The sequence below is a fragment of the Sinocyclocheilus rhinocerous genome, unplaced genomic scaffold, assembly GCF_001515625.1.
Source record: "Sinocyclocheilus rhinocerous isolate Xijiao unplaced genomic scaffold, SAMN03320098_v1.1 scaffold1580, whole genome shotgun sequence".
Taxonomy (NCBI): Eukaryota; Metazoa; Chordata; class Actinopteri; order Cypriniformes; family Cyprinidae; genus Sinocyclocheilus; species Sinocyclocheilus rhinocerous.
The window spans coordinates 13,041-35,842 of NW_015633551.1; the positions used below are offsets into that span (position 1 = coordinate 13,041).

General features: G+C 48.5%; 3 long non-coding RNA genes across 3 annotated transcripts in view; all 3 read right to left on the reverse strand.

The window, feature by feature from the left end:
- Positions 1–8,314, reverse strand: part of LOC107744589 (uncharacterized) — a 10,271-nt gene extending 1,957 nt beyond the window's left edge. The window contains exons 1-2 of the long non-coding RNA XR_001640495.1: positions 8,259–8,314; positions 7,615–7,645 (exon numbers count right to left, since the gene is read on the reverse strand). This is a non-coding gene — a long non-coding RNA (uncharacterized LOC107744589). The remainder of the gene's footprint in view (positions 1–7,614; positions 7,646–8,258) is intronic.
- A 5,671-nt stretch (positions 8,315–13,985) lies between these two features.
- Positions 13,986–14,582, reverse strand: LOC107744588 (uncharacterized). The gene is made up of 3 exons (XR_001640494.1): positions 14,566–14,582; positions 14,104–14,210; positions 13,986–14,006 (listed from the first exon to the last, which is right to left on the reverse strand). It is a non-coding gene; the product is annotated as an uncharacterized LOC107744588 (long non-coding RNA).
- A 3,061-nt stretch (positions 14,583–17,643) lies between these two features.
- On the reverse strand, positions 17,644–22,343 carry LOC107744590 (uncharacterized). Its single transcript, XR_001640496.1, has 3 exons — positions 22,318–22,343; positions 21,748–21,769; positions 17,644–17,691 (listed from the first exon to the last, which is right to left on the reverse strand). It is a non-coding gene; the product is annotated as an uncharacterized LOC107744590 (long non-coding RNA).
- Between the last annotated feature and the right edge of the window lie 459 nt (positions 22,344–22,802).

Genomic DNA, 22,802 nt, shown 5'->3' on the forward strand with positions numbered 1-22,802 from the left:
GGTCTTACCACGACCGCAGCCGCGACCGCTTCCACGGTAAACTAAGCTTCTTTTTAATTAGTTTAACAAAACTCAAATTGAATTCAGCTGGACACACTTTCCTGTTTATCCCAACAAATGGCCAAGCAAAGCGCACGACACTGACAAGGTACGCGATACAGTACGACACCAAACGCCATTTCAGCATGTCTCCAAAGTATGGTTGCTAAGGTGTTGCTATGCAGTTGCTAGGGTACTAGGGGTGGTTGCTAAGCGGTTGCTAGGGTACCTGGGGTGGTTGCCAAGGTTTTGCTATGCAGTTGCAGGGGTACAAGGGGTGGTTGCTAAGGTGTTGCTATGCGGTTGCTAGGGTACCCGGGGCGAATGCCAAGGTGTTGTTATGCGGTTGCTAAGATATTCGGGGTGTTTGCATTGGTGTTGCTATGCGGTTGCTTAGGTACTCCGGGATGGTTGCTAGGGTGTTGCAATGTGGTTGCTAGGGTACCCGGGATGGTTGCTTAGGTGTTGATATGCGGTTGCTAAGGTGCTGGAGAGGTTGCTATGAGGTTAAAAGGGTACCCGGAGCAGTTGCTAAGGTGTTGCTATGCGGTTCCTAGGGTACCCAGGGCGGATGCTAAGGTGTTGCTAGGTAGATGCTAGGGTACCCGGGGCGGTTGCTAAGGTTTTGATCTGCGGTTGGTAAGGTACTGGGGTGGTTCCTAGGGTGTTGCAATGCATTTGCTAGGGTGTTGCTTTGTGAAGATAGATAGATAGATAGATAGATAGATAGATAGATAATAGAATACCCATGTGGTTGCTAAGGTGTTGCTATGCGGTTGCTAGGGTACCCGGGGTGGTTGCTCAGGTGTTGCTATGCGGTTGCTAGGGTACCCGGGGTGGTTGCTCAGGTGTTGCTATGCGGTTGCTAGGGTACCCGGGGTGGTTGCTCAGGTGTTGCTATGCGGTTGCTAGGGTACCCGGGGTGGTTGCTCAGGTGTTGCTATGCGGTTGCTAGGGTACCCGGGGTGGTTGCTCAGGTGTTGCTATGCGGTTGCTAGGGTACCCGGGGTGGTTGCTCAGGTGTTGCTATGCGGTTGCTAGGGTACCCGGGGTGGTTGCTCAGGTGTTGCTATGCGGTTGCTAGGGTACCCGGGGTGGTTGCTCAGGTGTTGCTATGCGGTTGCTAGGGTACCCGGGGTGGTTGCTCAGGTGTTGCTATGCGGTTGCTAGGGTACCCGGGGTGGTTGCTCAGGTGTTGCTATGCGGTTGCTAGGGTACCCGGGGTGGTTGCTCAGGTGTTGCTATGCGGTTGCTAGGGTACCCGGGGTGGTTGCTCAGGTGTTGCTATGCGGTTGCTAGGGTACCCGGGGTGGTTGCTCAGGTGTTGCTATGCGGTTGCTAGGGTACCCGGGGTGGTTGCTCAGGTGTTGCTATGCGGTTGCTAGGGTACCCGGGGTGGTTGCTAAGGTGTTGCTATTTGGTTGCTAGGGTAGTTGGGGAGGTACTAGAGCGGTTGCTAAGGAACCCGGGGAGGATGCTAAGGTGTTGCTATGCGGTTGCTAAGGTACTCGTGGTCGTTGCTAGGGTGTTGCTATGCTGTTGCTAGGGTACGCGGGGCGTTGCTAAGGTGTTGCTATGCGGTTGCAAAGGTACCCAGGTTGGTTACTATGCGGTTGCTAAGGTACTCGGGGTGGTTGCTAGGGTGTTGCAATGTGGTTACAAAGGTAACCAGGGTGGTTGCTAGGGTGTTGCTATGCGGTTGCTAGGGTACCCAGGGCGATTGCCAAGGTGTTGCTATGCGGTTGCTAAGGTTTTCGGGGTGTTTGCATTTGTGTTGCTATGCGGTTGCTTGGGTACTCCGGGATGGTTGCTATGGGGTTGCTAGGGTACCTAGGGCAGTTGCTAGGGTGTTGCAATGTGGTTGCTAGGGTACCCGGGATGGTTGCTTAGGTGTTGCTATGCGGATGCTAAGGTGCAGGGGAGGTTGCTATGCGTTAATAGGGTACCCGGAGCAGTTGCTAAGGTGTTGCTATGCGGTTCCTAGGGAACCCAGGGCGGATGCTAAGGTGTTACAAGGTAGATGCTAGGGTACCCGGGGCGGTTGCTAAGGTGTTGCTATGTGGTTACTAAGGTACTGGGGTTGTTGCTAGGGTGTTGCTATGCAGTTGCTAGGCTGTTGCTTTGTGGTTGCTAGTGTATCCGGGGTGGTTGCTATGGTGTTGCTAAGTGGTTGCTAAGGTGTTGCTATGCGGTTGCTAGGGTACCCGGGATGGTTGCAAGGGTGTTGCTATGCGGTTGCAAGGGTATCTGGGGCGGTTGCTAAGGTGTTGTTTGAGGTTGCTAGGGTGTTGCTATGCGGTTGCTAGGGTACCCGGGTTAGTTGCTAGGGTGTTGCTATTTGGTTGCTAAGGTGCCTAGGGCAGGTAATACGGTGTTGCTATGTGGTTGCTAGGGTACCCGTGATGGTTTCTAAGGTGTTGCTATGCGGTTGCAAGGGTACCAGGGACGGTTGCTAAGGTGTTGCTATTCGGTTGATAAGGTTCTGGGTTGGTTGCTAGGAAGTTGCTTTGCGGTTGCTAGGGTGCCCGGTATGGTTGCTAAGGTTTTGCTATGCAGTAGTTAGGGTACTAGGTGTGGTTGCTATGCGGTTGCTAGGGTACCCGGGGTGGTTGCTAAGGTGTTACTATGCGTTTGCTAGGGTACCCGGGGTGGTTGCTAAGGTGTTGCTATGCGGTAGCTAGGATACCCAGAGCAGTTGCTAGGGTGTTGCTATGCGGTTGCTCTGCTGTTGCTTGGGTTCCAGGGGTGGTTGCTAAGGTGTTGCTATGCGGTTGCTAGGGTACCCGGGGCGATTGCCAAGGTGTTGCTATGCGGTTGCTAAGGTATTCGGGGTGTTTGCAATGGTGTTGCGATGCAGTTGCTAGGGTACTCGGGATGGTTGCTAGGGTGTTGCTATGCGGCTGCTAGGGTACCTAGGGCAGTTGCTAGGCTATGTGGTTGCGAGGGTACCCGGGACGGTTGCTAAGGTGTTGATATGTGGTTGCTAAGGTGCTGGGGTGGTTGCTAGGGTGTTACTAGGGTACCCGGAGCGGTTGCTAAGCTGTTGCTATGTGGTTGCTAGGGTAGCTGGGGTGGTTACTAAGGTGTTGCTATGCGGTTGCTAGGGTACCCGGGGCAGTTGCTAAAGTTTTGCTATGCGGTTGCTAAGGTACGCGGAGCGGTTGCTAAGGTTTTGCTATAAGGTTGCTAGGGTAACCAGAGCAGTTGCTAGGGTGTTGCTATGCGATTGCTAGGGTACCCGGGATGGTTGTTAGGGTGTTGAATTGCGGTTGCTAGGGTACCAGGGGTGGTTGCTAAGGTGTTGCTATGCAGTTGCTAAGGAAACCCGGGAAGTTGCTATGTGGTTGCTATGGTACCCGGGGTGGTTGCTAAGGTGTTGCTATGCGGTTGCAAAGGTACTCAGGGTGGTTGCTAGGGTGTTGCTATGCATTTGTTAGGGTACCCGGGGCGGTTTCTAAAGTGTTGCTATGCGGCTGTTAATGTACTTTGGGTGGTTGCTAGGTTGGTTTGGATAGTTGCTAGCTTGTTGCTTTGAAGATAGATAGATAGATAGATAGATAGATAGATAATAGAATACCCATGTGGTTGCTAAGGTGTTGCTATTTGGTTGCTAGGGTAGTTGGGTTGGTTATTAGAGCGGTTGCTAAGGAACCCGGGGAGGCTGCTAAGCGGTTGCTAGGGTACACAGGGCAGTTGCTAGGGCTTTGCTATGCGTTTGCTAGGGTTCGCGGGGGGTTGCTAAGGTGTTGTTATGCTGTTGCTAGGGTACCTGGTGCGGTTGCTAAGGTGTAGCTATGCGGTTGCTAAGGAACTCGGGATGGTTGCTAGGGTGTTGCTATGTGGTTGATAGGGTACCTGGGGTGGTTGCCAAGGTTTTGCTATGCAGTTGCAGGGGTACAAGGGGTGGTTGCTAAGGTGTTGCTATGCGGTTGCTAGGGTACCCGGGGCGAATGCCATGGTTGCTAAGGTGTTGCTATGCGGTTGCTAAGGTACCCAGGGTGGTTAATATGCGGTTGCTAAGGTACTCGGGGTGGTTGCTAGGGTGTTGCTATACGGTTGCTAGGGTACCCGGGGCGGTTGCTTAGGTGTTGTTATGTGGTTACAAAGGTAATCAGGGTGGTTGCTAGGGTGTTGATATGCATTTGCTAGGGGACCCAGGGCGGCTGCTAAGGTGTTGCTATGCGGTTGCTAAGGTACTTGGGGAGGTTGCTAGGTTGATTTGTATAGTTGCTAGAGTGTCGCTATGAAGACAGATAGATAGATAGATGTTTCTACCATTTGAAATGAAACGTTATTTGCAATGCAGAAAGACAGATTTGAATGTATTAGGAGTTTTATACTCATGAAGTTATGTTAGAGCTTCTAAGCAGAAGATGCTTAGTGTAGTGCTTCTGTGTACAGTAACACTATGTTAGAGCAACTAAGCAAATGAAGAGTACGCAAGCCCACATATGCTGAAAAACATCTTTCTCTGTTAGAGAAAGTTGGTTTATGCAATATTAAGACTAAAGCTTGCCCACATGAAAGATGTTTCTAACAAGAGAAATGAAATGTAATTTGCAATGTAGAAAGAATGTAATGCTCATGAAGTTATCTTGGAGCTTCTAAGCACAAGATGCTCAGTTTAGTGCTTCTGTGAACAGTAACAATATGTTAGAGCAACTAAGCAAATGAAGAGAATGCAAGCCCACATATGCTGAAAACCTTCTTTCTCTGTTAGAGAAAGTTGGATTATGCAATGTTAAGATTAAAGCTTGCCCACATGAAAGATGTTTCTACCATATGAAATGAAATGTTATTTGCAATGCAGAAAGACAGATCTGAATGTGTTAGGAGTTTTATGCTAATGAAGTTATCTTGGAGCTTCTAAGCACAAGATGCTCGGTTTAGTGCTTCTGTGAACAGTAACAATATGTTAGAGCAACTAAGCAAATGAAGAGAATGCAAGCCCACATATGCTGAAAACCTTCTTTCTCTGTTAGAGAAAGTTGGATTATGCAATGTTAAGATTAAAGCTTGCCCACATGAAAGATGTTTCTACCATATGAAATGAAATGTTATTTGCAATGCAGAAAGACAGATTTGAATGTGTTAGGAGTTTTATGCTAATGAAATTATGTTAGAGCTTTTTAGCAAAGTGAAATGTGAAAATGAAACGCCAAAAAAGGCAGATTTTAATGTGTTAGGATTTTTACGCTAATGAAGTTATGTTAGAGCTTCTAATCAAAAGTCGCGTAGTTTAGTGCTTCTGCGATCAGTTAAACTATGTTAGTGCAACTAAGCAAATGAAGAGACTGTAAGCACACATATGCTGAAAACCTTCTTTGTCTGTTAGAGAAAGTCGGTTTAAGCAATGTTAAGATTAAAGATTGCCCACATGAATGATGTTTCTACCATATGAAATGAAATGTTATTTGAAATGCAGAAAGACAGATTTTAATGTGTTAGGAGTTTTATTGTGTTAGGAGTTTTATGCTCATGAAGGTATGTAAGAGCTTCTAAGCAGAGTGATATGAAATGTTCTTTGCAATGCAGAAACACAGATTTAAGCTGTTTGGAGTTTAATGCTCATGAAGTTATCTTAGAGCTTCTAAGCACAAGATGCTTAGTTTAGAGCTTCTGTGAACAGTAACACTGTGTTAGAGCAACTAAGCAAATGAAGAGAATGCAAGCCCACATATGCTGAAAACCATCTTTCTCTGTTAGAGAAAGTCGGTTTATGCAATGTAAAGATTAAAGCTTGCCCACATGAAAGATGTTTCTACCATATGAAATGAAATGTTATTTGCAATGCAGAAAGACAGATCTGAATGTGTTAGGATTTTTAAGCTCATTAAGTTATGTTAGAGCTTCTTAGCAAAGTGAAATGAAATGTTTTTTGCAATGCAGAAACACAGATTTAAGCTGTTTGGAGTTTAATGCTCATGAAGTTATCTTAGAGCTTCTAAGCACAAGATGCTTAGTTTAGTGTTTCTGTGAACAGGAACACTATAATTGAGCAACTAAGCAAATGAAGAGAATGCAAGCCCACATATGCTGAAAATCTTCTTTGTTAGAGAAAGTTGGTGTATGCAATGATAAGACTAAAGATTGCCATTTGAAAAGAAATGTTGTTTGCAATGCAGAAAAGACTATCTGACTGTAAGCACACATATGCTGAAAAACTGCTTTCTCTATTAGAGAAAGTTGGTTTATGCAATGTTAAGTCTAAAGATTGCCATTTGAAAAGAAATGTTGTTTGCAATATAGAAAAGACTATGTTAGTGCTTCAAAGCACAAGATGCTTAGTTTACTGTTTCTGTAAAGAGTAACACTGTAATACAGCAACTGAGCAAATGAAGAGAATGCAAGACCACATATGATGAAAAACTTCTTTGTTAGAGAAAGTTGGTGTATGCAATGTTAAGACTAACGATTGCCATATGAAAAGAAATGTTATTTGCAATGCAGAAAAGACAGATTTTAATGTGTTAGGAGTTTTATGCTCATGAAGTTATGTTAGAGCTTCTAAGCAAAGTGAAATGAAATGTTTTTTGCAATGCAGAAACACAGATTTTAATCTGTTAGGAGTTTAATGCTCATGAAGTTATCACAAGATGCTTAGTTTAGAGCTCCTGTGAACAGTAACACTATGATAGAGCAACTAAGCAAATGAAGTGAAAGCAAGCCCACATATGCTGAAAAACTTCTTTCTCAGTTAGAGAAAGTTGGTTTATGCAATGTTAAGACTAAAGATTGCCATTTGAGAAGAAATGTTCTTTGCAATGCAGAAAAGACTATGTTAGTGCATCAAAGCACAAGATGCTTAGTTTAGTGTTTCTGTGAATGTCAACCTCAAACAACACCTTAGCAACCGCCCCGGATACCCTAGCAACCACAAAGCAACACCCTAGCAACTGCATAGCAACAATTTAGCAACCGCTCCGGGTACCCTACAAACCGCATAGCAACACCCTTGCAACCACCCCAGGAACTTAGCAACTGCATAGCAACACCTTAGTAACCGCCCCGGGTACCCTAGCAACCACATAGCAACACCCTAGCAACTGTCCTTGGTACCCTAGCAACCATATAGCAACTCCCTAGCACCCGCCCCGGATACCCTAGCAACCAAAAAGCAACACCCTAGCAACTGCATAGCAACAATTTAGCAACTGCTCCGGGTACCCTACAAACCGCATCGCAACACCATAGCAACCACCCGAATGCCTTAGCAACCACATATCAACACTCTAGAAACCATCCTGAGTATCTTAGCCACCACATTGCAACACCCTAGCAACATCATAGCAACACCTTAGCAACAACCTCTGGTACCCTAACAACTGCATAGCAAAACCCTAGCAACCACCCTGAATAATTTTAACTACCGCATAGCAACACCTTAGCAACCACCCTGGTTCCTCAACAACTGCATAGCAACAACATAGCAACCACCCTGAATACTTTTGCAACTGCATAGCAAAACCTTAGCAACGGCCCCAGGTAACCTAGCAACCGCATAGCATCACCTTAGCAACCACCCCGTGTATCCTAGCAACCGCATAGCAACACATTAGCAACCACTCCTGGTACCCTAGCAACCGCATAGCAACACCCTAGCAACCTCTCCGGGTACCCTAGCAACCGCATAGCAACACCCTTGCAACCACCCCAGTACCTTAGCAACTGCATAGCAACACCTTAGCAACCGCCCCGGGTACCCTAGTAACCACATAGCAATACCCTAGCAACTGTGCTTGGTACACTAGCAACCATATAGCAACTCCCTAGCAACTAACCCGGCTACGCTAGCTACCGCATAGCAACCACCTCTGGTACCCTAGCAACCGCATTGCAACACCATAGCAACCAACCGAATACCTTTGCAACCGCATAGCAACAGCTTAGCAACCGCCCCGGGTACCTTAGCAAGAGCATAGTAACACCTTAGCAACCATAACGGGTACCCTAGCAACCACATAGCAACACCTTAGCAACTACCCTAGCAACCATATAGAAACACCCTAGCAACTAACCCGGGTTCCCTAGAAACCGCATAGCAACACCTTAGCAACCACCCCGGGTACCCTAGCAACCACATAGCAACACCCTAGCAACTGCCCTAGATACCCTAGCAACCATATAGAAACACTCTAGCAACTAAACCGGGTACATTAGCAAACACATAGCAACACCCAAGCAACCACCCCGGATAACCAAGCAAACACTCTAGTAACCACACCAAGTACCCTTGCAACCGCATAGCAACACCCTAGCAACGACCACGAGTACCTTAGCAACCGCATAGCAACACCTAAGCAACTGCCCCGAGTACCCTAACAACCACATAGCAACACCCTAGCAACTGCCCTATGTACCCTAGCAACCATATAGCAACACCCTAGCAACTAACCCAAATACCTTAGCAACCGTATAGCAACAGCTTAGCAACCGCCCCGGGTACCTTAGCAAGCGCATAGTAACACCATAGCAACCGTACCGGGTACCCTAGCAACCGCATAGCAACACCTTAGAAACTGTCCCTGTTACCTTAGCAACCGCATAGCAACCACCTGAATACCTTAGCAACCGCTTAGCAACAGCTTAGCAACCGCCCCGGGTACACTAGCAACCGCATAGCAACACCATAGCAACCACTCGAATACCTTGGCAACCGCATAGCAACAGCTTAGCAACTTCACAGGGTACCCTAGCAACCACATAGCAACACCTTAGCAACCATCCCGGGTACCCTAGCAACCACATGGCAACACCCTCGCAACTGCCCTAAGTACCCTAGCAACAGCATAGCAACACCTTAGCAACCGCCCCAGGTACCCTAGCAACTGCATAGCAACACCATGGCAAACACCCAAATACCTTAGCAACCACATAGCAACATCTTAGCAACCGCACCGGGACCCAAGCAAACGCAAAGCAACACCTTAGCAACCATCCCGGGTACCCTACCAACCACATAGCAACACCCTAGCAACTGCCCTATATACCCTCGCAACCATATAGCAACACCCTAGCAACTAACCCGGGTACCCTAGCAAACGCATAGCAACACCCTTGCAACCATCCTGGATAACCAAGCAAACGCTCTAATAAACACCCAAAGTACCCTAGCAACCGCATAGCAACACCCTAGCAACGACCACGAGTACCATAGCAACCGCATAGCAACACCTTAGCAACAGCACCGGATAGCCTTGCAACCGCATAGCAACACCTTAGCAACCGCACTGAGAACCATAGCAACTGCATAGCAACAGCATAGCAACCACCTGAATACCTTAGCAAGCGCATAGTAACACCATAGCAACCGTCCCGGGTACCCTAGCAACCGCATAGCAACACCTTAGCAACTGTCCCGGTTACCTTAGCAACCGCATATCAACCACCCGAATACCTTAGCAACCGCTTAGCAACACCTTAGCAACCGCCCCGGGTACCATAGAAACCGCATAGCAACACTATAGCAACCACCCGAATACCTTAGCAACAGCATAGCAACAGCTTAGCAACCGCTCCGGGTACCCAAGCAAGCGCATATCAACACTTTAGCAACCATTCCGGGTACCCTAGCAAACGCAAAGCAACACCCTAGCAACTGCCCTAGGTACTCTAGCATCAATATAGCAACACCCTAGCAACTAACCCGAGTACCCTAGCAACCGCATAGCAACACCTTAACAACCACTTCGGGAACCCTATCAAATGTTTAGCAACACCCTAGCAACCATCCCGGATAACCTAGCAAACGCTCTTGTAACCAGCCCAAGTACCTTTGCAACCGCATAGCAACACCTTAGCATCCGCACCGGGTACCCTACCATCCGCTCAGCATCACCATAGCAACCACCCGAATACCTTAGCAACCGCATAGCAACAGCTTAGAAACTGCCCCGGGTACTCTAGCAACACCTTAGCAACATCCCTAGCTACCCTAGCAACCATATAGAAACACCCTAGCAACTAACCCGGGTACCATAGAAACCGCATAGCAACACCTTAGCAACCACCCCGGATACCCTAGCAAACGCATAGCAACACCATAGCAACCATCTCGGATAACCTAGCAAACGCTCTAGTAACCACAACAAGCACCCTATCAACCGCGTAGTAACACCTTAGCAACCACGCCAGTACACTAGCAACGGCATAGCAACAGCTTAGCAACCATCCCGGGTTCCCTAGCAACCACATAGCAACACCCTAGCAACTGCCCTATGAACCCTAGCAACCATATAGAAACACCCTAGCCACTAACCCGGGTACCCTAGCAACTGCATTGCAACACCTTAGCATCCAGCCCGGGTACCCTAGCAAACGCATAGCAACACCATAGCAACCATCCCGGATAACCTAGCAAACGCTCTAGTAACCACAACAAGTACCCAAGCAACCGCATAGCAACACCCTAGGAACGACCACGAGTAACTTAGCAACCACATTGCAACACCTTAGCAACCGCCCCGGGTACCCTAGCGACCGCATAGCAACACCTTAGCAACCGTCCCGGGTACCCTAGCAACCGCATAGCAACCACCCCAATACCTTAGCAAAAGCTTAGCAACCGCCCAGGGTACCCTAGCAAGCACATAGCAACACCTTAGCAACTATCCCGGGTACCCTAGCAACCACATAGCAACACCCTAGCAACTGCCCTAGGTACCCTAGCAACCATAAAGCAACACCCTAGCAACTAACCAGGGTACCCTAGCAACCACAGAGGAACACCTTAGCAACCACCCCGGGTACCCTAGCAACCACATAGCAACACCCTAGCAACCATCACGGGTAACCTAGCAACCACTCTAGTAACCACCCCTAGTACCATATCAACAATCCCGGGTACCCTAGCAACCTCATAGCAACACCTTAGCAACTTCTCTTGGTACCTAGCAACCGCATAGCAACACCATATCAACCACCCAAATATCTTAGCAACCGCAAAGCAACATCTTAGCAACCGCCCCGGGTACCCTAGCAACCACATAACATCACCCTAGCATCCGCATAGAAACACTTTAGCAACTATCCCGGGTACCCTAGCAACCACATAGCATCACCCTAGAAACTGCCCCGGGTACCCTAGCAACCGAATAGCAATACCCTAACAACAATCCCGGGTACCCTAGCAACCGCATAGCAACACCCTAGCAACAGCTCTGGGTACCTCGCAACTGCATAGCAACACCATAGCAACCACCCGAATACCTTATCAACCGCATAGCAACACCTTAGCAACCACGCAAGTACACTAGCAACTGAATAGCAACAACTTAGCAACCACGACGGGTACCCTAGCAACACCCTAGCAAACTGCCCTATATACCCTAGCAACCATACAGCAACACCCTAGCAACTAACTCGGGTACCGTAGCAACCACATAACAACACCCTAGCAACTGCCTTAGGTACCCCAACAACCATATAGCAACACCCTAGCAACTATCCCGGGTACCCTAGCAACCGAATATGAAATCATAGCAGCCACCCCGGGTACCCTTGCAAACGCATAGCAACACCCTAGCAACCATCCCGGATAACCTAGCAAACGATATAGTAAATACCCCAAGTACCCTAGGAACCGCATAGCAACACCCTAGCAACAACTACAAGTACCTTAGCAACCGCATAGCAATGCCTTAGCAACCGCCCCGGGTACCCTACCATCCGCTCAGCATCACCATAGCAACCACCCGAATACCTTAGCAACCGCATAGCAACACCCTAGCAACTATCCCGGGTACCCTAGCAACCAAATATGAAATCATAGCAGCCACCCCGGGTACCCTTGCAAACGCATAGCAACACCCTAGCAACCATCCCGGATAACCTAGCAAACGATATAGTAAACACCCCAAGTACCCTAGGAACCGCATAGCAACACCCTAGCAACAACTACAAGTACCTTAGCAACCGCATAGCAATGCCTTAGCAACCGCCCCGGGTACCCTAGCAACCGCATAGCAACACCATAGCAACCACCCGAATACCTTAGCAACCGCATAGCAACAGCTTAGCAACTGCCCCGGGTATTCTAGCAACACCTTAGCAACATCCCTAGTTAAACTAGCAACCATATAGAAACACCCTAGCAACTAACCCGGGTACCCTAGCAACCGCATGGCAACACCCTAGCAACCGCCCTGGGTACCCTAGCAACCGCATTGCAACACTATAGCAACCACCCGAATACCTTAGCAACTGCATAGCAACACCCTAGCAACCATCCCGGGTACCCTAGCAACCACATATCAACACCCTAGAAACCACACCGAGTACTTAGCCTACTGTAACCGCATAGCAACCAAATAGCAAAACCTTAGCAACCATCCCTGTTACCTTAGCAACTGCAAAGCAACACCTTAGCAACCACACCTAGTACTTTAGCAACCGCATAGCAACACCCTTGCAAACTCGGGTACCGTAGCAACCCCATAGCAACACCTTAGCAACCGCTCCGGGTACCCTAGCAACCGCATAGGAACACTTTAGCAACCGCCCCAGGTACCTTAGCAACCGAATAGCTAAACCCTAGCAACTATCCCGGGTACTCTTGCAACCGCATAGCAACACCTTAGCAACCGCCCCGGATACCCTAGCAGCCACATACCAACACCCTAGCAACTGCAAAGCAACAATTTAGCAACCGCTCCGGCTACCTTAGCAACCACATAGCAACACCTTAGCAACCATCTCAGGTATCCTAGCAACCACATAGCAAAACCCTAGCAAACCATCCCGGTACCCTAGCAACCACATATCAACACCCTAGAAACCACCCTGAGTACCTTAGCCATCGCATTGCAACACCCTAGCAACATCATAGCAACACCTTAGCAACAACCCCTGGTACCCTAACAACCGCATTGCAAACCCTAACAACCACCCTGAATACCTTAACTACTGCATAGTAACACCTTAGCATTCACCCCTGCTACCGTAACAATCGCATAGCAACACCCTAGCAACCACCCTGAATACTTAAGCAACTGCATAGCAAAACCTTAGCAACCGCACCAAGTAACCTAGCAACCGCATAGCAACACATTAGCAACCATCCTGGGTACCCTAGCAACCGCATAGCAACACCTTAGCAACCACTCCGGGTACCTAGCAACCGCATAGCAACATCCTAGCAAACACCACAGTACCCTAGCAACCGCAAAGCAACACCTTAGCAACCATCCCGGGTACGCTAGCAACCACATAGCAACACCCTAACAACTGTCCTAGGTACCCTAGCAACCATATAGCAACACCCTAGCAAAGACCACGAGTACCTTAGCAACAGCAGAGCAACACCTTAGCAACCGCCCCAGGTACCCTAGCAACTGCATAGCAACACCATACCAAACACCCAAATACCTTAGCAACCGCATAGCAACACCTTAGCAACCATCCCGGGTACCCTACCATCAACATAGCAACACCCTAGCATCTGCCCTATGTACCCTCGCAACCATATAGCAACACCCTAGCAACTAACCCGGGTACCCTAGCAACCGCATAGCAACACTTTAGCCACCATCCCGGGTACCCTAGCAAACGCATAGCAACACCCTAGCAACCATCCTGAATAACCTATCAAAAGCTCTAGTAAACACCCCAAGTAGCCTAGCAACCGCATAGCAACACCTTAGCAATGACCACGAGTACCATAGCAACCGCATAGCAACACCTTAGCAACCACCCCGGGTACCCTAGCAAACGCATAGCAACACCCTAGCAACCACCCCGAGTACCTTAGCCACCGCATTGCAACATCATAGCAACACCTTAGCAACCCCCACTGGTACCCTAACAACCTCATAGCAAACCCTAGCAACCACCCTGAATACCTGATCTAACGCATAGCAACACCTTAGCAACCTCCCCTGGTACCCTAACAACCGCATAGCAACACCTTAGCAACCACCCCGGGTACCCTAGCAAACGCATAGCAACACCCTAGCAACCACCCTGAGTACCTTAGCCACCGCATTGCAACATCATAGCAACACTTTAGCAACCGCCCCTGGTACCCTAACAACCTCATAGCAAGACCTTAGCAACCGCCCCGGGTACCCTAGCAACCGCATAGCAACACCATAGCAACCACCCGAATACCTTAGCAAACGCATAGCAACAGCTTAGCAACTGACCCGGGTACCCAAGCAAGCGCATAGCAACACCTTAGCAACCATCTCGTGTTCCATAGCAACCACATAGCAACACCCTAGCAACTAACCCGGGTACCCTTGCAACCGCATAGCAACACATTAGCAACCACCCCGGGTTCCCTAACAAACGCATAGCAACACCCTAGCAACCATCCTGGATTGCCTAGCAAACGCTCTAGCAACCGCCCCGGGTACACAAGCAACCGCATAGTAACACCCTATCAAACATCCTGGGTACCATAGCAACCGCATAGCAATAACCCAGCCACAACCCCGGGTACCATAGCAACTGCAAAACAACACCCTAGCAATCACCCCGGGTAACCTAGCAACCGCAAAGCAAAACCCTAGCAACCACCCCGGGTACCCTAGCAACCGCATAGCAACACCCTAACAACCATCCCGGGTACCCTAGCAACTGCTCTCGGAAACCTAGCAACCGCATAGCAACACACTAGCAACTGCTCTGGGTACCCTAGCAACCGCATAGCAACACCTTTGCAACCATCCCGGGTACCCTAGAAACCACAAAGCAACACCCTAGCAAGTAACCCGGGTAACCTAGCAATGCCCAGGGTAACTTAGCAACTGCATTGCAACACACTTACAACCGCAAAGCAACAACGTAACAACTGCACCGTGTACCTTGGCAACCGCATAGCAACACCTTAGCAACCACCCCGGGTTCCTTGGCAACCGCGTAGGAACACCCTAGCTACCATCCTAGCAAACCCTTTGAGTAGCTTAGCAAACGCATAGCAACACCTTAGCAACCGCCCCTGGTACCCTAGCAACTGCATAGCAACACTCTAGAAACCACCCCGAATACCTTAGCAACCGCATAGCAACACGTTAGCAACAGTCCCGGGTACCCTAGTAACCACAAAGCAACACCCTAGCAACCAACCCAGTACCTTAGCAACCGCAAAGCAACACCTTAGCAACAGTCCTGGGTACCCTAGCAACCACATAGCAACACCCTAGCAACCATCCCGCGTACCCTAGCAACAGCAGAGCTACACCCTAGCAACAATCCTGGGTACCCTAGCAACCGCATAGCAACCCCCACGAGTACCTTAGCAACTGCCCCGGGGTACCCTAGCAAACGCATATCAACACCCTAGCAACCATCCTGGGAACCGTAGCGACTGCATAGCAAAACCCTTGCAACCACCCCGTGCACCTTAGCAACATTATAGCAACATTATAGCAACACCCTAGTAACCGCATTGCAACACCTTAGCAACCACCCCGGGTACCCTTGCAACCGCTTAGCAACATTAGCAACCATCCCGGGTACCCTAGCAGCCGCATAGCAACACCTTAGCAACCACCACGGGTACCTAGCAACAGTATAGCAACACCCTAGCAACCACCCCTTATAGGTACCCTAGAAACCTCATAGCAACACCATAGTAACCACCCCGAATACCCTAGCAACCACATAGCAACACCCTAGAAACTACTCTAGGTACCCTAGCAACCACATAGCATCACCCTAGCAACCATCACAGGTACCTTAGCAACTGCATAGCAACACCTTAGCAGCCGTACCGGGTACCCTAACAACCGCATAGTAACACTTTAGCAACCATCCCGGGTACCCTAGCAACCACTTAGCAACACCCTATTAACTGCCTAAGGTACCCTAGCAACCACATAGCTACACCTTAGCAAATAACCTGGGGTAACATAGCAACCGAACTAGAAACCACCCCAAGTACCCTAGCAACCGCATAGCAACACCTTAGCAACCGCCCCAGGTACCCTACCAACCGCATAGCTACACCCTAGCAACCATTACGGGTACCCTAACAACCACATAGCAACACCCTAGCAACCACCCCGAGCACCCTAGCAACTTCATAGCAACACCCAAGCAACCACCCGAGTACCTTAGCAACAACATATCAACACCCTAGCAACCACATAGCAACACCTAAGCAACCACCTCGGGTACCCTAGCAACCGCATAGCAACACCTTAACAACCATTTAAAAAGCACTGTGGGCATAGATCTTCAAATCCTCAGAAATGTGTTTAGGGAACGTAAAACCCTAGAAACCACAAAGCAACACCCTAGCAAGTATCCCGGGAACACTAGTAACCGCATAGCAACACATTAACAACCATTCCGGGTACCCTTGAAACCACAAAGCAACACCCTAGCAAGTAACCCGGGTAACCTAGCAAACGCATGGCAACACCCTTGCAACCATCCCGGGTAACCAAGAAACCGCTCTAGTAACCACCCTAAGTACTCTATCAACCGCAAAGCAACACCCCAGCAACCACCCCAAGTACCTTAGCCACCACATGTCAAAACCTTAGCAACCGCCCCGGGTACCCTGGCAACTGCATTGCAACCTCTAGCAACCGCACCGTGTACCCTGGCAACCGCATTGCAAAACCTTAGCAACCACCCAGGTTCCCTAGCAACTGCATCAGAACACCCGAGCAACCACCCTAGCAACCCCCTGAAAACCTTAGCAACCGCATAGCAACACCTTAGCAACCACCCCGGGTACCCTAGCAACCACATAGGAACACCCTAGCAACTGTTCTAGGTACCCTAGCAACCATATAGCAACTCCCTAGCAAAAAACCCGGGTACCCTAGCAACCGCATAGCAACACCTTAGCAACCACCCGAATACCTTAGCAAACGCATTATATTAGCTTAGCAAATAATCCGGGTACCCTAGCAACTGCATTGCAACACCTTAGCATCCACCCCGGGTACCCTAGGAAACACATAGCAACACCATAGCAACCATCCCGGATAACATAGCAAACGCTCTAGAAACCACCCCAAGTACCCTAGCAACCATATAGCAACACCCTAGCAACGACCAAGAGTACCTTAGCAACCGCAGAGCAATACCTTAGCAACCACTCTGGGTACCCTAGAAACCGCATAGCAACACCCTAAAAATGATCCCGGGTACCCTAGGAACACCCTAGCAAGTGCTCTGGGTAACCTATGAACCGCATAGCAACACCCAATCAACTGCTCTGGATACCCTAGCAACCGCATAGCAACACCTTAGCAACCATCCCGGGTATTCTAGAAACCACAAAGCAACACCCTAGCAACCGCTCAGGGTACCCTAGCAACCGCATAGCAACACCCTAGCAACCACCCCAGTACCTTAGCAACTGCATTGCAACACCTTAGCAACCGCCCCGGGTAAACTAGCAACCACATAGCAACACCCTAGCAACTGCCCTCGGTACCCTAGCAACCATATAGCAATACCCTAGCAACTAACCCGGGTACCCTAGCAACCGCACAGTAACAACTTAGCAACCACCCTGGGTACCCTAACAAACACCCGAATACCTTAGCAATCACATAGCACCAGCTTAGCAACCGCCCCGGGTACCTTAGCAACCACTTAGCAACACCTTAGCAACTTCCCTAGCTTCCCTAGCAACCATATTGAAACACCCTAGCAACTAACTCGGGTACCCTAGAAACCGCATAGTAACACCTTAGCAACCACCCCAGGTACCCTAGCAAACATATAGCAACACCATAGCAACCATCCCGGATAACCAAGCAAACGCTCTAGTAACCACACCAAGTACCCTAGCAACCGCATAGCAACACCTTAGCAACCATGTCAGTACACAAGCAAACGCATAGCAACATCCTAGCAACCATCCCGGATAACCTAGCAAACGCTCTAGTAAACACCCCAAGTACCCTAGCAACCGCATAGCAACACCCTAGCAACGACCACGAATACCTTAGCAACCGCATTGCAACACCTTAGCAACCGCCCCGGGTACCCTAGCAACCGCATTGCAACACCTTAGCAACTGCCCCGGGTACCCTAGCAACCGCTTAGCAACACCTTAGCAACCGCCCCGGGTACCCTAGCAAGCACATAGCATCACCCATGCAACTGCCCTATGTACCCTAGCAACCATATAGCAACACCCTAGCAACTAACCCGGTACCCTAGCAACAGCATAGCAACATCATAGCAACCATACCGGATAACCTAGCAAACGCTTTAGAAACCTTCCCAAGTACCCTAGCAACCGCAAAGCAACACCCTAGCAACAACCACAAGTACCTTAGCAACCGCATAGCAACACCTTAGCAACCTCCAGAATACCTTATCAACCGCATAGCAACAGCTTAGCAACCGCCCGGGTACCCTTGCAAGCACATAGCAACACCTTAGCAACTATCCCGGGTACCCTTGCAACCACATAGCAACACCCTAGCAACTGCCCAAGGTACCCAAGCAACCATAAAGCAACACTCTAGCAACTAACCCGGGTACCCTAGCAACCATATAGGAACACCGTAGCAACCACCCCGGGTACCCTAGCAATGGTATAGCAACACCGTAGCAACCATCCAGGGTAACCTAGCAACTGCTCTAGTAACCAACCCTAGTGCCTTGGCAACAGCATAGCAAAACCTTTGCAACCACCCCGATTACCTTTGCTACCGCTATGCAACATCCTAGCAAATGAATTTCAACACCTTAGCAACCACCCCAGGTACCATAGCAACGGCATAGAAACACCCTAGCAACCACCCCGAGTACCTTAGCAACCGCATAGCAACACTTTAGCATCCGCCCCGGGTACCCTAGCAACCGAATAGCAATACCCTAACAACAATCCTGGATACCTTAGCAACCGCATAGCAACACTCTAGCAACTGCTCTGGGTACCTAGCAACCGCATAGCAACACCATAGCAACAACCCGAATACCTTAGCAACCGCATAGCAACAGCTTAGCAAACACTCCGGGTATCCTAGCAACCGCATAGAAACACCTTAGCAACTAACACGGGTACCATAGCAACTGCCCTGGTACCCTAGCAACCATATAGTAACACCCTAGCAACTAACCCCGGTACCATTCCAAATCTAGGAAATAGTTCTCTTGTTATAAATTTTTAATTACTGTTCCTGCTCCCAGATCTGCTGATGGTACTGCCTCCACCCACCTGCTAAATCTGTCTATGATCACAAGCATGTATCTTTTTCTTTGTACTCCCTTTATCTTATACACATAGTCCATTACCAAATGCTTAAAGGTCCTGCTGATACTGGTATATGGCCTATTGGTGTCGCTATCCCTTTCCTTACATTGTATTTAGCACAAACTTCACATGTGGACAAAAATTCATCCACCATTGCATATAAATAAGAAGACCAATATCCTTGCTTTTTAATTTTCCTTATCACTTGCTTTTTAATTTTTCTTATCACTTCCCCCCCTTGCGCAATGGTCGAAACCATGTGCATCTGCAATAAGAATATTCAAAAGTGATGTAGGTGCCACCATGTTTCCTTCATGTGTACGCCAGATCTCTTGTGCGTCTTTTTTAGCTCCCCTTTGGTGCCACGTTGATTGTTCATAAGGGCCTGCTTGTTGTTGAATTCGAATTATATCCTCTAATTGAGGTTGAGGTTCGATAAGTACTACAGGTGCTAATACTGCTACTTGACACCTTGAAGCTTTTTTAGCTTCTATATTTACTGCATTGTTTCCCTTAATATCATTAATAACATAATCATTTCCCTTCTTGTGTGCCTGACATTTGATTATTGCTAGTCTTTTTGGTAGCATCATAGCAGAAATTAATTGCCCTATTTGTTCTATTTTTTTCTTTCTTTATTTTATTTTATTTTATTTATTTTTTAATCTCTTTCTGCATCATATATCATTGTGCAATGAAATTCTGTTTTTGGTAGCTGTGCTTCAGGAATTTGTACTTCAATATACTTTAACAACTTATTGACTGTCTGTCTCACATCTTGTTCTATCTGTCCTGTCCAATAGATATTAGCTTTTGGCTCTGTAACCACCATTTGTGTTTCTGTTCCTATTGCGTCGATATATATTTCTTCTGGAGAACACCAAATTTGTAGCCCTAATTTACATAATGCATCTCTTCCTGACAAATTGATAGGAGTCTGATTTGATACCAGAATGGGCATTGTTATACTTTGATTTTCTGTTTGTCTACACACTGGAGCTGTCATTGGAATTAATTGCATTTTTCTTGAGAATCCTATTGTCTTTGCGAATTTTTTCAGACAAGGGGAGATGTGAGGCATATTTTAAATTTAAACAAGTATAGACAACACCTTTGTCTAGCAACATGGGTGTGTTTTTTCTTCTATATTAATTTGCTTGCGCGCTTTCCTTTACTATATTTGCTTCATTGCTGATTGCTGCCCTTTTAGGCCCGATCCACAATAAATACAGACCATTACACGTAATGTATTTCTGCCTACACCATTCAGCTTCAATTTAGGTCACCTATCAAGGCCTTCCCAACATTAAACCAAATATGTGCATGCAGTTATTTCTTCTGACATCAAAACCCCTTTTTTACTTTATTTTAGTTATTTATTTATTTTTAATTCTGGAAGAGCAGATTTTAAGTGTCCTTACCACTAAGAGCAGACCAGCAAACAACACAAACGAATTATATAAGCAAAATTGCTTACCTATTCGGTGGCCACCGTGTTTGCGTTGTCTGTCTTAGTCAGCCCAAAGTGGCCGTCCACTCCTCTGCTCTTTACCAGTCCCATCTGGGTCGCCAATTTGTGGTGTCGTCTGCTGCTCATCTTAGGAACCACACTCAATAGCAACAGCTTAGCAATCGCCCCAGGAACCCTAGCAACCACATAACAACACCCTAGCAACCGCATAGAAACACCTTAGCAACTAACACAGTTACCCTAGCAACTGCCCTAGTTACCCTAGCAACCATATAGCAACACACTAGCAACTAACCCGGGTACCCTAGCAACCGCATTTGAAATCTTAGCAACCACCCGGGGTACCCTAGCAAACGCCTAGCAACCATCCCGGGTAACCTAGCAAACGCTCTAGTAACCACCCCAAGTACCCTAGCAACCGCATAGCACAACCGTAGCAACCACCCCGAGTACCTTAGCAACTGCATAGCAACACCTTAGCTACAACCCCGGGTACCCTAGCAACCGCATTGCAACACCCTAGCAACCACCCCGAGTACCTTAGCCACCGCTATGCAACACCCTAGCAACTGAATAGCAACACCTTAGCAACTATCACAGGTACCCTAGCAACCACATAGCAACACCCTAGCAACTAACCCGGGTACCCTAGCAACCGCATATGAAACCTTAGCAACCACCCTGGGGTACCCTAGCAGCCGCATAGCAACACACTAGCAACCATGCCAGGTAATGTAGCAAACGCTCTAGTAACCACCCCAAGTACCCTAGCAACCGCATAGCAAAACAGTAGCAACCACCCTGAGTACCTTAGCAACCGTATAGCAACACACAAGCAACCTCGGGTACCGTATCAAACGCATAGCAACACCTTAGCAACCACCCCTGGTACCCTATCAACTGCATAGCAACACCCTAGCAAACACCACAGTACCCTAGCAACCGCATAGCAACACCTAAGCAACCATCCCGGGTAACCTAGCAACCGCTCTAGTAACCCCCCCAAGTACCGCATAGCAACACCCTTGCAACGATCACGAGTACCTTAGCAACCGCATAGCAACACCTTAGCAACTGCCCCGGGTACCCTAGCAACCGCATAGCAACACCATAGCAACCACCCGAATACACCCCCTCGCAACCCTAGCAACCGCTAGGACCACCTTAGTAACCCCCCCAAGTACCCTAGCAACCGTATAGCAACAACCTAGCAACCACCCAAAGTACATTAGCAACCGCATTGCAACACCCTAGCAACATCATAGCAACACATTAGCAACCACCCCTGGTACCCTAACAACCGCAAAGCAAACCCTAGCAACCACCCTGAATACCTTAACTACCACATAGCAACACCTTAGCAACCACCCCTGGTTCCCTAACAACCGCATAGCAACACCCTAGCAACCATCCCGGATAACCTAACAAATGCTCTTGTAACCACCCCAAGTACCCTAGCAACCGCATAGCAACACCCTTGCAACGACCACGAGTACCTTAGCAACCGCATAGCAACACCTTAGCAACCGCCCCGGGTACCCTAGCAACCGCATAGCAACACCATAGCAACCACCCGAATACCGTAGCAACCGCATAGCAACAGCTTAGCAATTTCCCCGGGTACCCTAGCAACCACATAGCAACACCCTAGCAACCATCCCGGGTACCCTAGCAACCGCATAGCAACACATTAGCAACCATCCCGGGTACACTAGCAACCACATAGCAACACCTTAGCAACCATCCCGGTTACCCTAGCAACCGCATAGCAACACCCTAGCAACCATCTCGGGTACCCTAGCAACCGCATATTAACACCCTAGAAACCACCCCGAGTACCTTAGCCACCGCATTGCAACACCCTAGCAACATTATAGCAACACCTTTGCAACCACCCCTGGTACCCTAACAACCGCATAGCAACACCCTAGCAAACACCACATTACCCTAGCAACCGCATAGCAACACCTTAGCAACCATCCCGGGTACACTAGCAACCACATAGCAACACCTTAGCCACCATCCCGGGTACCCTAGCAACCACATAGCAACACTCTAGCAACTGCCCTAGGTACCCTAGCAACCATATAGCATCACCCTAGCAAATAACCCAGGTACCCT